The sequence below is a fragment of the Astatotilapia calliptera genome, chromosome 22, assembly GCF_964374335.1.
Source record: "Astatotilapia calliptera chromosome 22, fAstCal68.1, whole genome shotgun sequence".
Lineage (NCBI taxonomy): Eukaryota > Metazoa > Chordata > Actinopteri > Cichliformes > Cichlidae > Astatotilapia > Astatotilapia calliptera.
In genome coordinates, this window is record NC_137442.1 from 394,175 (window position 1) to 411,597 (window position 17,423).

A 17,423-nucleotide genomic window follows, 5' to 3' on the forward strand; every position below is an offset into this window, starting at 1 on the left:
ACCTGTCTGCATCACCCTCAGCTTCCCTCTCAGGGTTCCTCAGCCTCAGCATCGATTCCTGGCTGAGGTCGTCAGCCTGGAGCCGCTCTGAAGGCCAGTTTGTTTGATGAGGTAAACAGGCTGCTGTTCGCATGCTGATCAGGGCCAACCTGAAACAGGGAAAACAAAGCTGCTTGCCCAGCTAACCACTGGAAACCAGAGCTTCTTGGAAAGAGTGGGGCAAAACCAAGGAAGTGAAAATGTCAGGAGTTTGGTCTCTTTCTAATATGTTTTTGTTTCAGGGTTTTCCATGTCGCTGGTTCCTGGTTTACATTTATATCAACCTTCTTCCTGTTCCTTTGGATTCTCGTCCTTCAGGTATGTGAGTCGGTCATTGGTTTGGTCACTTCCTGTCTCACTTTGGTGGTCTTCTGTCCCCTCTGCTGTCATTTCTAGTTTGAATTTGGTAAATCCTCTTTCTATGCTGTTTCCATCTAACAGGCTCAACAAGTCGTGCTCCGGGATTGAACCATCAACCTGCCCTACCACCTAAGCTACAGCCAGCTCTCCACATAATGGAGGGGCAGTCGTTGCCATTGTTTTGTGACTCGTCTCTGAAAATGTCACGGTTAGTGTTGTGTGGCAGGCAGGATGGGGACCCAAATGCAGGACTCGAGACGGAGGAATAAACTCAAACAGCAGCTTTACTGCTGGAAAACTCACATCAAACACACAAAACTAAACTAGAAACAAGAAACTCAAACTAGAAAATAAACCAGGGCCATGGAGGGAAACACAACACAATGAGGGTACGACAACGGACAGAGGACAACATAGGGTTTAAATCCACAAGCAGGGGAACAACAGGGGGGGGAACAGCTGGGACTAATCAGACCTAACGACACGAGGGGACGCACATCTAGATACACAGAAACAGGAAACACACAGACTCAAACTCAAGACATGCAAGCTTAAAACAGGGAGCATGGGACACGGGACAAAGACTACACACAACACTGAGGAAGGAAGGACTCCACTATGAACTACAGGAAACCAAACGAACAACAATAATCAAATAATATAATTACAGAGTCAGAAACACAAACACAGCAGACTCGGTACTGTGACAGGAAACGATTTGGAAAAGTTCAAAATCAAGAAGGAAAAATGAAAATGTTACAATTTTGGAAAACCATTCAATCCCACCCAAAACCACTGCTCTATGTATTCTGTTAAATAATGAGCCATCCATACTTTTATTTTGGAAGTTCGTGTTCTCTCCATCGCCGTACTTCCTGTTTCACACTAAGCTTTCTGTACTGAATTAATCAGCTCCTGGGCAGATACTTGGATCAATCTTCAATGTTTCCTCTGCTGTTTCACACATTTATAACAGCAAAGATTTGACAGCAGGTCAAACAACAGCAGCCTTGAAAAGCCAGCAGGGGGCGCTCCCTGAATCCAGACCCACACTCCAAACTGTTCCTGATTATAAAAGCAGGAACGAGTCAACAACACACAGACAGCAACATCTAGAAGAAAAGTAATTAAAACTCCACCTTTAACAGCAGTGTTTCCTGCTGCCAGTCCAGCCTCTGAACAACAACCACACCTGGATTATTCATGACACATCTGCACTGCAGGTACAGCACACAGGAAGTCTGCACTGCCCCTTCATGGCGGTCAGTCTTTAGTGAAACACGGGTGGCGGCAGCATCGTCCTCCAACCAGGCTCAGGATGAGCATGAAGTTGTTTTTAGAGGAAAATCCAAAGATGAAGTGTAAACACCACAGAAGAAGCCTGGACACAGAGCTCTACTGACCGACAGGTATGAATGGTGCCTGGCTCAGAACATGGACAATAATATATGCACATATGTTTAATATAGATATATAAAGAGTGTACCACCCCTGCGGGCGGTCTGTCCTTCCAGCTCGGGTCCTCTACCAGAGGACTGGGAGCTTGAGGGTCCTGCACAGTATCTTAGCTGTTCCTGGGACTGCGCTGTTCTGGACAGAGATCTCTGATGTTGTTCCTGAGATCTGCTGGAGCCACTCGCCTAGCCTGTGAGTCACTGCACTGGGACCACTAGGACCACTGTTACCTTCACCCTCCACATCTCCTCTGAGCCCTTGCTTCTCCTGTTCCTCCTTCCTGATGTTGGTGCTTAGAGCTGGTTGCTGCCATGATTACCCCCTCTGTGCAGCTTTGTCCAGCACACTGGATTACTTTAATGTAAAGTTTAGTGTTGGCCACGTGCAGCATTCCAGATAACAGTCCACTGCAATGTGTGTGTGGGTATGTCACTGGTGTTTGTTTTGGAGGGTTGGAGGCAGTGAGTAAGGTGGCAGGAGGGTGGGGGTCAGTGACAGTTCAACAGCCTGATAGCAAAAAAAGATCACATTCATCGCAGAGACCGACATAATCTGACCAATCAGCGACTGCTGTGTCAGCTGTAACCTGCTGTCAGCAAGTCCGCGCTTGCGTGCAACGTTTCGGTTGTAACTTTGGGAAACTGAGATTCTGCAGGAAGGAGAGCCGCGAATAAATCCCTGGATTATACATACTGTCAATTTACTGCTCTACTGTTTCCTCACTGTGTGTGTGTGTGTGTGTGCGTGCGTGCGTGCGTGTGTTGCTGCTTTCATGCAAGAAAGAATTCAATTAACAGATGATGTAGTTCCACCAAGTCTCCAGTTTGGCTTTGACAGCAGAGCTATGATGGTAGACACGCACGCACACGCGCGCGCGCGCGCACGCGCACGCACGCACGCACGCACACAGACACACACACACACACACACACACACACACACATTTTTGTCCAAACTGATTTTTTGGAGACAACATTCTGCACAAACAGCTTTTTTTAGTTATGATGTAACTGCTGATTCGATGTAAGGAAGCAGCTCGCTCCATCATCCACTCACACAGTGGATCTCTCCATAAGCCACTCTCAGTGACAGTGCATGCATGGTTGTTCAGCGTCTGCAGAACAAACAGCAGTTTCAAAGCGTCCAATCGTTTTGGGCTCCTGTGTCGGTCGCAAAACGATGTCCAGTTGAAACAAAGTGTTTCTTTTATTTGCCTTTCTCTGGGACTAAAGTGACTCTCAGAAGTATTTTGACAAACTAAAAAGAGTACAGGAGTTATTAGTCGCTTATTGCTTCTTTGATACGATGCTTCTTCTCAGGTGGAAAGTCTGTTTATTTTAAAGGGTGCCATATTTATAAGGGCAATGCATTTGTGGGTGGAGCAGCAGACTTGAGTGTGTGCTATATAAATGAACAGATTCTTATTATTACAGCAGTAATGTGTAAGTGTGTCAGGATTGGCTGTAGGGCAACTTCAAGCCAGTGTTGTTAAAACCCACAATTTGAACACAGACCAGTAAAAGCGACTGGTGTGAGCCACTGGAACTCTTCGCTAAGAAGAAAAGCTCCCAGACTCAGAGCTCTGAAGTGAAGGGTGATATTTTGAGGCTGTGCTGGAGAGACAGCAGCAGTGAAACACTGCAGGAATATTTAGACAGTGCTGAGCGCTGGGCCAGGCTCTGGGACGCTTCCAGGCTATAAACAGGAGCAAACACACTGTTCCTGGATCTGCTGCACACACTTCACTGTGAGGAGTGAGGATGAACAACATGCACAACACGGCCTCACAGCACAGTGTGTGTCTGCACAGCACACATGCAAACACATGAACATACATCCATCTGAGTGTGAAGCTGCTGGGAATGACAACAATCACCACAACGTCTCGACACACACACACACACACACACACACACACACACACACACACACACACGCTCACTCACTCACATACACACACTCACTCACTCACATACACACACTCACTCACATACACACACACACACACACACACACACACACACACGCTCACTCACTCACATACACACACTCACTCACATACACACACACACACACACACACACACACACGCTCACTCACACACATACACTCACATACACTCACTCACACACACATACACTCACATACACTCACTCACACACACACACACACACACACACACACACACACACACACGCTCACTCACACACATACACTCACATACACTCACTCACACACACACACACACACACACACACACACACACACACACACGCTCACTCACACACATACACTCACATACACTCACTCACACACACACACACACACACACACACACACACGCTCACTCACACACATACACTCACATACACTCACACACACACACACACGCTCACTTACACACATACACACACACACACACACACACACACGCTCACTTACACACATACACTCACTCACACACACTCACTCACACACACACACACACACACACACACACACACACACACACACACACTCACTCACATACACACACATACACACACACACACACACACACACACACATACACTCACATACACTCACTCACACACACTCACACACACACACACACACACACACACACACACACTCACTCACATACACTCACTCACACACACACACACACACACACACACACACACACGCTCACTCACACACATACACTCACATACACTCACTCACACACACACACACACACACACACACACACACACACACACACACACACACTCACTCACATACACTCACTCACACACACTCACACACACACACATACACACACACACACACACACGCTCACTTACACACATACACTCACATACACTCACTCACACACACACACACACACACACACACACACACACACACACACACACTCACTCACATACACACACATACACACACACACACACACACACACACATACACTCACATACACTCACTCACACACACTCACACACACACACACACACACACACACACACACACACGCTCACTCACTCACATACACTCACTCACACACACACACATACGCACACACAGCTACCCTCCTGACTGACAGGTGAGGACTCAGACCAATCACAGCTGCTGTGGATTATCAGGACACCAGAAACAATCATCGCTCACTTGGTCGAGTCACACATGATTGGCCCAAAGCTCCTAAACTCGAACTACCTGAGGACCACAAACCCTCCAGCTTCTTTCAGCTGCAGTAGAAAAAAGGGCTGGCTGTTCTCCCGGGCACAACAAGCGAACATCACGTCCCTGAAAACAGGATTTCGAGCTCAGAGTTGGTTAGCAGTTGGCTCTGCCTCTCATTCTACTTTTAAATACTCTAGGAACAACAAGTAGGCCTGCAGAGCGACAGCGAAGTGCTCTAATAGGGTGATATGGTACTACAAGGTCATTAAGATAAGATGGGGCCTGATTATTTAAGAGCTTGTATGTGAGGAGCAGGATTTTGAATTCTGGATTTAACAGGAAGCCAATGAAGGGAAGCCAAAACAGGAGAAATATTATAAAATGCAGTTCTGTAGACCACGCTAGCAAATGCCACGACTTTTCTAGGGTTTATGTCGGTTGGTGAGGTGGAGCAACCCGTATGTGGAGGGAGAGTGGAGACAAATCTCCATCCAACAACATCAAAAACTGCAGCCAAGAGCTCAGTGATAGTTACAGACTGGATAAAAGACGTTACCTGCTGGTTTCAGTCTTGAGCCTTAAGGTCTGAATGTCCCAGGTGACCTTCACCTGCCCTTTTTGATACCCTGTTTCCTGTTGACCTGCTGGCCTGTTGTTCTAGTCAACACAGGAGCTGTCCGTTTTTCTTCTTTGAGGCCTGAGGGAGATCCTGCACATCAGTATTTTAAGGACTAAATAGATTATTAACAAAAACTTTTGAATCTTCAATATTTTCGCACTAATCAGCAAGAACAAACAACAGGGTATCCACCACCCCTGGCTGATGTTCCTGCTTACCTGCTACGCGGCGCGCTTCCTCCTGCTCCGACGCATCGTCGCAGACGCCGCGGTAAACGTAGCCGGTCGGCTAGTGAAGCTTAAAGCTTGCCTTGCTTTTTCTCGAGCGGTGCTCCAGTGGATTATGGTCTGTTCCATCCCATCCCAAGGCATCTCCTGGATCCTGTTGCCCCTTGTCTGGTTCCTGTCGTGGGCTCGTGTGGAGGTGAGCCTGCTTTTCACGTCTTGGGCGTTGTGGAATAAACTTTGTGCATTTGTGCCCATTAACTTGGGCTCCACAGACAACTTCTGCCCAGACTCCAGCTCCAGTGTGGATGGCTTTAATAAATGCCCGGTGCATAGCAAGTAAAACGATTGGATCTCCTTTTGTGACTGAGACATGGATGAGTCTAGCTTCATTTCTGAACTATTACCCTTCGACTGCTCATTTTTAAATGCTCCAAGGATATCAGGTAGAGGAGGAGGAATATATTTTTAAAAATAACTTTCATTGCAAGCAACTCCATGCACCGGTTCCCCCCTCCGTTTTTGAACTTCTGATGTTTGAACTGGGACGTTTTCAACCGGTTGTGTGTGCGGTAATCTACCAACCACCGAAGTTTAACAAAGACTTTTTAAATGACTTTTCATGTTTCTGGGCTGACATTGTGCCCAAATATGATCAGATTTTAATAGTTGGTGATTTTAATTTTCATGTCTGCTGCTCTGAAGGACTGCTTGCTCAGCAGTTTTTAAGTCTTTTAACCTTGTACAGTCTGTACAAGGCCCTACACGCCAGCACACTCTTGACCGGGTGTTATCGTGCGGTTTATCTGTTTTTAATTTGGAAATTAGGGATTCTGTGTTTTCTGATCACAACCCTGTTTTATTTGACATTTCTCTTGTGCATGAGTTTACAGCTCGCGCTCCACCAGGTGCTGTCAAATTTTTATTTCTTCCACTGCTGCTCTCCTCAACTTTTATAGAAAAAATGCTTTTATTGACCCCGAAATTACTTTAGGACTTAGTCTGGAGGAGCTGCTTTTGCAGTTCCAAGAAACCTGTATTAGTATTTTAAGTATTCTATCTATTTTATTTATTGAATTTTATTGTTTTATTTATATTTTGATATTGCTAGGGATGATGCAATGATCGGGGACCATTCTTAATTTCGTTGTTCTCATGACAATGACAATAAAGTTTCTGATTCTGATTCTATTTTAACCCTTTAAGACCTACCATAGAACCAATTCCGCCAGAGCTTATATTATATTTTTACATGCTGTGGAGCCATTTCAAATTGATATACATCAATACAACCATTATAGCCCAGATTTTAATAATATGTCTGCATTAAGTGCATAGTAATTACATAAATTGCAAAAAAGTGCAATAAACTACAAAAAAATTGAAAATCGTTTTTTTTTTTTAACATACATTTCTAGTTAGAGAAATTTAAGAAGTTTATCCCTCAAAACTGTAAATACAAAAACGTTGCACAAAATAGTTTCCTACCACAGGAAATTTATTTTAAGTGTCTTCATAGTTTTATTTTTGAAATACACCAATTTTTTTATACTGCAGGAAAAACGAAAATAAATATTATAGTGCAAATTTGCAAAAAAACAGCATCTGCATCAAAACAAACTATTTCCAGCAGTGCAATATGAGTCCTAAGCATCCCAGAAACGACACAGAAAGTCATAAAGTTAAGACCACCAGGCTCATAAGGCCCTGATGGTAAAAAAACTACATTTCCCCAAAATGACGTCACTTCCGGTTTCGGGCAGGTCATGGCGGACATGCGGCGATAGTTCGCGCTGAAGTGTTACAAACAGGGATCGGATCGGCAAAGCGTGTTTCAGGAATATTATGTTTTTGTTGCTGCAAGAGCTTTTTATGCAGTTTTTGCAAAGCTATATGTGGAAGGAAACCGTGACCGAGGGCAAGCTGATGGCATAAGATGTAAGTACAACTCCTCCGGTTTCATATGCAAATAAACCTTATTGCGCTAGCTTACGTGGTTGCAGTACTACCAGGATTTAAAAATAGTTACGCAAAACGGAGCGTGCCCGCTCCGACCGGCTTTAAAGGGTTAAGTGTGCCCCAGTCTGCCACCCTGGAAGGCCCTTTATCAAGAAAACCTGGCCTTGACGCTTTGCTCAATTTTACGACTTATTTCAAGACTTATGTCTGTGAAGGTTCTCAGTCATCCAGGTCATCGTAGTCAAAGGAGCTTGGAAAGAAAAGCGTCTGGACTTCTTTAAGTTGCTTGAAGACGTTTCACCTCTCATCCGAGAAGCTTCTTCAGTTCTAAGGTCAAATGGTGGAGAGTCGAATATGACTGCACGTTTACTCCGACAGCATCCTAGTGCAAAGACAAGTGGAAGCAGACAAAAACAACAAGCACGCTTGCTACACACTTTACCCGAGTCATTTAGACAGCCGTTAGCACAGGATTCTCCTTATGGGGACCTGATATGTTTAACTTCTGCTGAGAATATAGCCCAGAAGAAGCGTATAGTATAGCTTTTATTTTGGAAAGAGCCATTTCTCTGTAATAAACTCTCTTTTCCAAAGATGAGGGATTCCTCGATCAGATAGATTAATTTTTTTATTACTTTGTTTCAGCAACATTAAATTTAAAAACTGTACTTTTGAGTTAAAATATATATTTATAATTTTAATAAATGACAAATGAAAAAAGCATGAACATTTTTTTGTATCGAAAAAATATCGAACCGTGACACCAAAGTATCGAACCGAACCGTGAATTTTGTGTATCGTTGCACCCCTAATAAATACCTGTCCACAGTCTGACTGTCTGCAGCGGTAATGACAGCAGGTGGGGAACTATGACTTCCTGAAATCAATAATCATGTCCAGGTCTGAGAAGGTTTGTTTTTACAGACAAAAATAAGTCAGTTATTGAATAAAATCACTGTCGGGTTAATTCTAATGCACAGTATGCATCATCAGAACTGTTACAGTATGAACTGTGGCTAATCAGACAGAGGCGTAACCCTGGAGGTTGGAGGGTTCGTGCCTTGAACAGTCACACTTGTTTCAGTTTCATGAACTTTTCTTCAGGTTATCTGAGCCCTGCATTCTCAGATCTGAATGTTTCCTTGTGTTTTTGTGACTCTCTCTGTTTGCAGTTAATGACTTTGAATTCAGCTATCGGACCTGTTTTCTCCGTCTGCACTTCATCTCACTTTATTTCAGCGCTGTAATTACTTTCTCTGTTTCTCATCTCCCTCCTGATGAAATGTGTCTCTGTGACAGCAGGAAGTGCTGCGCTGTCACTGCCCCTCTTCATATTTCAGGTTGATTGTGATTCTCTTGGATTAAACGCTGTTTTTGAGACCTGCACAGATTGAATCTGTCATCCAGTCTGGTGCTCGGTCTCAGCCACACCCGGCCTCCACATCGAGTCCGTCTGTGCCCAGAACAGAGAAACGGTTGCTAATCCAACAGGTTTATTCAGTGTGTGGGAAACCTGCTCTTAGCGCCTATTTCTGCCCGTTTTCCATCTTTTACATGTTTTTATGTCTTTGAGGTCATCCTGCATCTCATGTTTTTCCTTTGTGTGAGAATGGGTCGTCTCCTTATGTTTGTTCATGTTTACTTTCTGCGTCTCTCTTACTTTACTGTTCTCCTCTTTACTGTTGGAGTGCGTCTCTAACCTCTGTAATGTCTCTGTAACCCACCTGCATCTCCTCATTTTTTGGCTGATCTGTTAATGTTTCCCATGAAAGGTGAGGAGGACCCAATAAAGAGAATTCCACTGAATCAGAATCAGTCAAGTATAAAAATCCGTCCTGTTTCTGAGTCTATTTCTGTGCGTCTGTTGTCTCAGAACTGTAATTAAATATGGATCTCACACATGGATCAGTTCATCTAAATATAAATGAAGTTAAAACAGGAGGGTGTGGATATAAATATTCTGACAGCTCCTCTGTTCTGTCTCAGGTTGGTACTGAGCATGTGCAGTCCACACTCGGACTGTTTTTGGATGAAACACGTCGACAGATTTGGCGTCAGCGTGGCTCACAGTCTGTTTTAACACTTTTGACTCTGATGGTGTGAAAAACATTTTCATGCTGCAGTTTCTTTAAACCTGCAATGGGAAGAGCTTCACACGTCAATCACGGCCTTTCATATGAAGTAAGCTCGACGGCGGTGCAGAGATTCAGATTCAGATCAGCTGACAAACATGTGAGCAAGAGGACAATCAGTTCAGTCCCAGAAACAGCTGATTCACTCTGAGCCTGCAGACGTCCTCGCATCACCGTGGCTTCAGCCAACTCCAACTCTGTCTCTTTGTCTTTTTGTTAGTGCTGTCAGTGTTAATCTCGTTAAAATGACGTTAACGCCAAAACCACATTAACGCAACAAATCGCCGTCAGCAAGTTAGCTCCGTTCGCCCCGTACGTGGGGCTGCGTGGCGTCAATGTGTTAGCGCAGTTAGCTCGTTAATACAGCCCCACGCACGGGGCGGTCCGTAAATCCGAGATTAACGCTGACAGCACTACATTTCGTCTCTTTGTCTTTTTGTGTCTTTGTCTTTTTGTGTCTTTGTCTTTCTGTGTCTTTATGCATATGTGTCTTTATCACTTTGTCTTTTTGTCGTTTTGTCTTTTTGTGTCTTTGTACCTTTTTGTCTTTGTCTTTTTGTGTCTTTATCGCTTTGTCTTTTTGTCGTTTTGTCTTTTTGTCTCTTTGTCTTTTAGTCTCTTTGTCTTTTTGTGTCTTTTTGTGTCTTTGTCTTTTTGTGTCTTTATGCATATGTGTCTTTATCGCTTTGTCTTTTCGTCTCTTTGTCTTTTTGTGTCTTGTCTTTTTGTCGTTTTGTCTTTTTGTCTCTTTGTCTTTTTGTCTCTTTGTCTTTTAGTCTCTTTGTCTTTTTGTGTCTTTTTGTGTCTTTGTCTTTTTGTGTCTTTATGCATATGTGTCTTTATCGCTTTGTCTTTTTGTCGTTTTGTCTTTTTGTCTCTTTGTCCCTTTGTCTTTTTGTGTCTTTGTCTTTTTGTGTCTTTATGCATATGTGTCTTTATTGCTTTGTCTTTTTGTCGTTTTGTCTTTTTGTCTCTTTGTCCCTTTGTCTTTTCGTCTCTTTGTCCCTTTGCCTTTTCGTCTCTTTGTCTTTTTGTGTCTTTGTCTTTTTGTCTTTATGCATATGTGTCTTTATCGCTTTGTCTTTTCGTCGTTTTGTCTTTTTGTGTCTTTATGCATATGTGTCTTTATCGCTTTGTCTTTTTGTCTCTTTGTCTTTTTGTGTCTTGTCTTTTTGTCTCTTTGTCTTTTTGTCTCTTTGTCTTTTTGTCTCCTTGTCTTTTAGTCTCTTTGTCTTTTTGTGTCTTTTTGTGTCTTTGTCTTTTTGTGTCTTGTCTTTTTGTCGTTTTGTCTTTTTGTCTCTTTGTCTTTTTGTCTCTGTCTTTTTGTCTCTTTGTCTTTTTGTCTCTTTGTCTTTTTGTGTCTTTTTGTGTCTTTGTCTTTTTGTGTCTTTATGCATATGTGTCTTTATCGCTTTGTCTTTTTGTCGTTTTGTCTTTTTGTCTCTATGTCCCTTTGCGGCTTTGTCCTTTTGTCTCTTTGTGTCTCTGTCTCATGTCAGCTCCTCCCTTTTACACATCCTTGCTGTTACATTACGTCCCTCGGACTTTGCAGTGAAGTGTTTATTAAAGTCATGATTCTGTGACCTTTCCAACAAAATGAACTGCACAAAAATGTGTTTACCGTGTAAAACAATATCACAGTTACTTACAAATTCCAAGAAATGAATAGCAGTCACTCAAACTGATATACTTTATGGATTTCAAAGCAGCAGACATGTGCGGGCGTGTTTCTGCTCAGCCTTTAAAAATCCATCACAGCTGCTGGTTACAAATGTGTCTTTGGTGGTTTGGCATCCAAAAAACAAAACATGGACAGGTTCTCACCTGAGCACTCGATACAACTTGCCTCGTTCACCCACTCACACGAGCTCTATGCTTTTCAGCTAACACACGCATCAGAGAGCAACCTGATGTAACATCTTAGCCAAGACATGGTGACTGGAGCAGACAGGGATCGAACCACCAACCTTCTGATCTGCAGATGACCTGCTCTGCCTTTACACTACCAAGATGTCCTGATGATGCGTCATGATCTCCCATCACACTTTTAAATCATAGCTGAAGTGTGACCTTTGATCTTCAGTCTTGTGCTGTTTAGCTTCTGCTGTGATTGGTGCAGTTTAACTCTTTTGACACAAAGCCACAGCTTCTCCACAAAGGTCAAAAAGGTCAAAGGTAATAAAGGTCATTTGACCCATCACTGCTGGGTTGCTGTTCCAGTCCAGTTCTTCTGATCAGGTGTGTTGGTATCAGAGATGGGCGTGACTTCCTGTCCCCAGGTGATCAGTGTTCAATTAGTTTCATATGAGTAAATGTATAAATAAATAACAGACATTCAGAAACTCTGTGCTGATGATGTCACAGAGGCGTGGCTCTGATTCTGAGCACAGACCAGTTTCACTAAATGGTGGTTATTAGGTATTAAATAGAGTTTCAGGTCTTTCTGTGTGCGAACATTTGTGAATCTCTGTGAGTTTATTTTAGATGCAAACTTCCTGTTCCCACAACGATCAGCTGATCAGAGCTCAGCTGACACCTTCATGATGAGTTTCTGCTCTCAGGTCCAACTGAATAAACCACAAAGGTCGAAGACTACACTCCCATCAGAGTCACAAAGACGCAGGAAGTGGGGTCACTACCCTATGATAGCCATTGTTTATATACAGTCTATGGTTTACATCAGTGAGTCAAAGCCTCCCCTGGTGGCTGTTGAAGGCACTGCAGGAAGGTCTGTTGGTACAGTGGGGCAAAAAAGTATTTAGTCAGCCACCGATTGTGCAAGTTCCCCCACCTAAAATGATGACAGAGGTCAGTAATTTGCACCAGAGGTACACTTCACCTGTGAGAGACAGAATGTGAAAAAAAAAAATCCATGAATCCACATGGTAGGATTTGTAAAGAATTTATTGGTAAATCAGGGTGGAAAATAAGTATTTGGTCAATAACAAAAATACAACTCAATACTTTGTGACATAACCTTTGTTGGCAATAACAGAGGTCAAACGTTTACTATAGGTCTTTACCAGGTTTGCACACACAGTAGCTGGTATTTTGGCCCATTCCTCCATGCAGATCTTCTCGAGAGCAGTGATGTTTTGGGGCTGTCGCCGAGCAACACGGACTTTCAACTCCCGCCACAGATTTTCTATGGGGTTGAGGTCTGGAGACTGGCTAGGCCACTCCAGGACTTTCAAATGCTTCTTACGGAGCCACTCCTTTGTTGCCCGGGCGGTGTGTTTTGGATCATTGTCATGTTGGAAGACCCAGCCTCGTTTCATCTTGAAAGTTCTCACTGATGGAAGGAGGTTTTGGCTCAAAATCTCACGATACATGGCCCCATTCATTCTGTCCTTAACACGGAATAGTCGTCCTGATTATCAGTGGTCTTGTATGTCTTCCATTTTCTGATGATTGCTCCCACAGTTGATTTTTTCACACCAAGCTGCTTGCCTATTGTAGATTCACTCTTCCCACTCTGGTGCAGGTCTACAATACTTTTCCTGGTGTCCTCCGAAAGCTCTTTGGTCTTGGCCATGGCGGAGTTTGGAGTCTGACTGTTTGAGGCTGTGGACAGGTGTCTTTTATACAGATGATGAGTTCAAACAGGTGCCATTCATACAGGTAACGAGTGGGGGACAGAAAAGCGTCTTACAGAAGACGTTACAGGTCTGTGAGAGCCAGAGATTTTCCTTGTTTGAGGTGACCAAATACTTATTTTCCACCCTGATTTACCAATAAATTCTTTACAAATCCTACCATGTGGATTCATGGATTTTTTTTTCACATTCTGTCTCTCACAGTTGAAGTGTACCTCTGGTGCAAATTACTGACCTCTGTCATCATTTTAAGTGGGGGAACTTGCACAATCGGTGGCTGACTAAATACATTTTTGCCCCACTGTATGTGTAACATATTCTTTTTCCTTCTTTGACTAGTCGTTGATCCTCAGCTTGTTGCGTCTCGTTGTTAGCTTGAAACTTAATTTGTCGGTAAACCTGTGAATGAAAGGAAACACTTTTTCCCGCTCGAACGACGATCAGCGGCACGTCTGAAGTTAGTTAGTTTTAGTGTCTGTGATCAGTGTCTGTGATCAGTACCTGTGGTCATTCTCTGTGATCAGTACCTGTGGTCAGTGTCTGTGGTCAGTGTCTGTGATCAGTACCTGTGGTCAGTGTCTGTGGTCAGTGTCTGTGGTCAGTGTCTGTGATCAGTGTCTGTGGTCAGTGTCTGTGGTCAGTACCTGTGGTCAGTACCTGTGGTCAGTGCCTTTGGTCAGTGCCTGTGATCAGTGTCTGTGGTCAGTACCTGTGGTCAGTGTCTGTGATCAGTGTCTGTGGTCAGTACCTGTCGTCAGTGTCTGTGATCAGTGCTGTGGTCAGTATCTGTGGTCAGTACCTGTGGTCAGTGTCTGTGGTCAATGCCTGTGATCAGTACCTGTCGTCAGTGTCTGTGATCAGTGTCTGTGATCAATGCCTGTGGTCAGTGTCTGTGGTCAGTGCCTGTGATCAGTGTCTTTGGTCAGTGCCTGTGATCAGTGTCTGTGGTCAGTGCCTGTGATCAGTGTCTGTGGTCAGTGTCTGTGGTCAGTGTCTGTGATCAGTGCCTGTGGTCAGTGTCTGTGATCAGTGTCTGTGGTCAGTACCTGTGGTCAGTGTCTGTGATCAGTGCCTGTGATCAGTGTCTGTGGTCAGTACCTGTGGTCAGTGTCTGTGATCAGTGCCTTTGGTCAGTGCCTGTGGTCAGTGCCTGTGGTCAGTGCCTGTGGTCAGTGTCTGTGATCAGTGCCTGTGATCAGTGTCTGTGGTCAGTGTCTGTGGTCAGTACCTGTGGTCAGTGTCTGTGATCAGTGCCTTTGGTCAGTGCCTGTGATCAGTGTCTGTGGTCAGTGTCTGTGATCAGTGCCTTTGGTCAGTGCCTGTGGTCAGTGTCTGTGATCAGTGTCTGTGGTCAGTGCCTGTGATCAGTACCTGTGGTCAGTGTCTGTGATCAGTGTCTGTGATCAATGTCTGTGATCAGTGTCTGTGGTCTGTACCTGTGATCAGTGTCTGTGGTCAGTACCTGTGATCAGTGTCTGTGGTCAGTACATGTGGTCAGTGCCTGTGGTCAGTGTCTGTGATCAGTGCCTTTGGTCAGTGCCTGTGATCAGTGTCTGTGATCAGTGTCTGTGGTCAGTACCTGTGGTCAGTGCCTGTGATCAGTGCCTGTGGTCAGTGTCTGTGATCAGTGTCTTTGGTCAGTGTCTTTGGTCAGTGCCTGTGGTCAGTGCCTGTGGTCAGTGTCTGTAATCAGTGTCTGTGGTCAGTGTCTGTGATCAGTACCTGTGATCAGTGCCTGTGGTCAGTGTCTGTGATCAGTGTCTGTGATCAGTATCTGTGATCAGTGCCTGTGGTCAGTGTCTGTGATCAGTGTCTGTGATCAGTGTCTGTGATCAGTACCTGTGTCAGTGTCTGTGATCAGTGCCTGTGGTCAGTGTCTGTGATCAGTGTCTGTGATCAGTGTCTGTGATCAGTACCTGTGTCAGTGCCTGTGGTCAGTGCCTGTGGTCAGTGTCTGTGATCAGTGTCTGTGATCAGTGTCTGTGATCAGTACCTGTGTCAGTGTCTGTGATCAGTGTCTGTGATCAGTGTCTGTGATCAGTACCTGTGTCAGTATCTGTGATCAGTGTCTGTGGTCAGTGTCTTTGTTCAGTACCTGTGTCAGTGTCTGTGATCAGTGTCTGTGGTCAGTGCCTGTGGTCAGTGTCTGTAATCAGTGTCTGTGGTCAGTGTCTGTGATCAGTGCCTGTGATCAGTGTCTGTGGTCAGTGTCTTTGTTCAGTACCTGTGTCAGTGTCTGTGATCAGTGTCTGTGATCAGTGTCTGTGGTCAGTGCCTGTGGTCAGTGTCTGTAATCAGTGTCTGTGGTCAGTGTCTGTGATCAGTGCCTGTGGTCAGTGTCTGTGGTCAGTCAGGTCTGCTTCCATTAACTCAAACAGAGCTGCAAACGAGTGCGAGAGAGTTGCAGCACCCACCTGTAGCTGCCATTATAAAGGCACAGTCAAAAGACCACAGACGCACACACACACACACACACACACACACACACACACACACACACACACACACACACACACACACACGCTCTCCACAGGTCTGTGGGTCTGAATGGTCTCGGGGATCAAACATGACCATGCTCCTCGGGGTGAAACCTTCTAACATATGAAACGGTTGCTATCACAAGGCGACATTGTTGCTACAATGTCACAGAAATTAGAAGCTGATGTTTTGTGCCAATGGAAACGACACGGCGAGGTCCACGGCTCACCTCGCTGCACCACCCTGAACCCTGCTGCTCTGCACCCACAGGACGCCTGACAGGCACGATTCAGGTAGAATGAGATTGACAGGAAGTTGGACTCACCCTGCAGCGGCAGCAGGTGATGTCGGCACACTCTTGCTTGGCGGCAGCAGGTTTGGCGTCGGGGTCACCGCCTGCACTGAACAGACACTTTCCTGCATGAACAAGTTGTTGCCATCCTCTTGTTGCACTCCGAGACGCAGACAGCAGAATGCAGGCGTCTGACTGGATGCTGATGTCTTTATTTTGCTTTTTGGGTTTTATTCCGGTGGCAGGGAGAGGAAAGCGTCTTTCTTCTCCTCTCGTCTCTGCTGTTCTGCACGCGCCGCGCCTTCTCTCCCCTCTGCCTGCCTGCCTCTCACAACAACTGCGAGGAGGAGGAGGATGCTGACTGGTGCTGGCTGTGTCTCGTTGCCCATGGCAACCCGTTGCTATAGCAATGGACCCGAGCTCACTGGGAGATGGAGCTGACGATGAAGACTGGGGGAGACCTACAGAGGGTCGGAGAGGAGCCGGGTTTGTTTACATTTAAGTTCAGACTCTGCTGACGACCTGCGAGCTCAGGCAGTCTGACACAGAGAGTCCGCTCAGGCTGCACCCATCAGCGGGAGCAGGAGGACGGTTAAAGGGTCTCTGATGGGCGGAGACTAACACCACCATGTGACAGGAAGAAGACGCTGGAAACAAACTTCAACTGAGCAAACTTCTGGTGTGACCCGTCCACAGCTCAAAGTCCATCACTGATCTGCTGCTGCAGTCTGGAAACGTCCTGATGTTCACGCTCAGCCACCCATGAGCTGCAGCCACGCCACGACCTTTGAACTCTGAGCTTACCGACATCCAGTTAGCGCCGCTCTCCTGGATCCATCTGTCTGCCTCTGGCTCATGCTCACTCACACACACACACACACACACACACACACACATACAGATGAGACAAACTTTCTGCTCTCTGCACAGCTGAAGAACCTTTAACTCGTGAACGCCCTCTGGTGGAGGAAAGCTGCAATCACACTTAAACATCCAATCACTGTGCAGCAATCAGCTGATTGTAATGAGTGGAACACACAACAGCCACAGACATACAAAGCTAACCCAGGATCTAAGCCACACCTG

The 17,423-nt window shown here is 45.1% G+C and overlaps 1 long non-coding RNA gene across 1 annotated transcript in view; it reads right to left on the bottom strand.

Moving 5' to 3' along the window:
• Positions 1–16,678, bottom strand: part of LOC145423552 (uncharacterized) — a 41,219-nt gene extending 24,541 nt beyond the window's left edge. The window contains exon 1 of the long non-coding RNA XR_013904600.1: positions 16,371–16,678. This is a non-coding gene — a long non-coding RNA (uncharacterized LOC145423552). The remainder of the gene's footprint in view (positions 1–16,370) is intronic.
• Between the last annotated feature and the right edge of the window lie 745 nt (positions 16,679–17,423).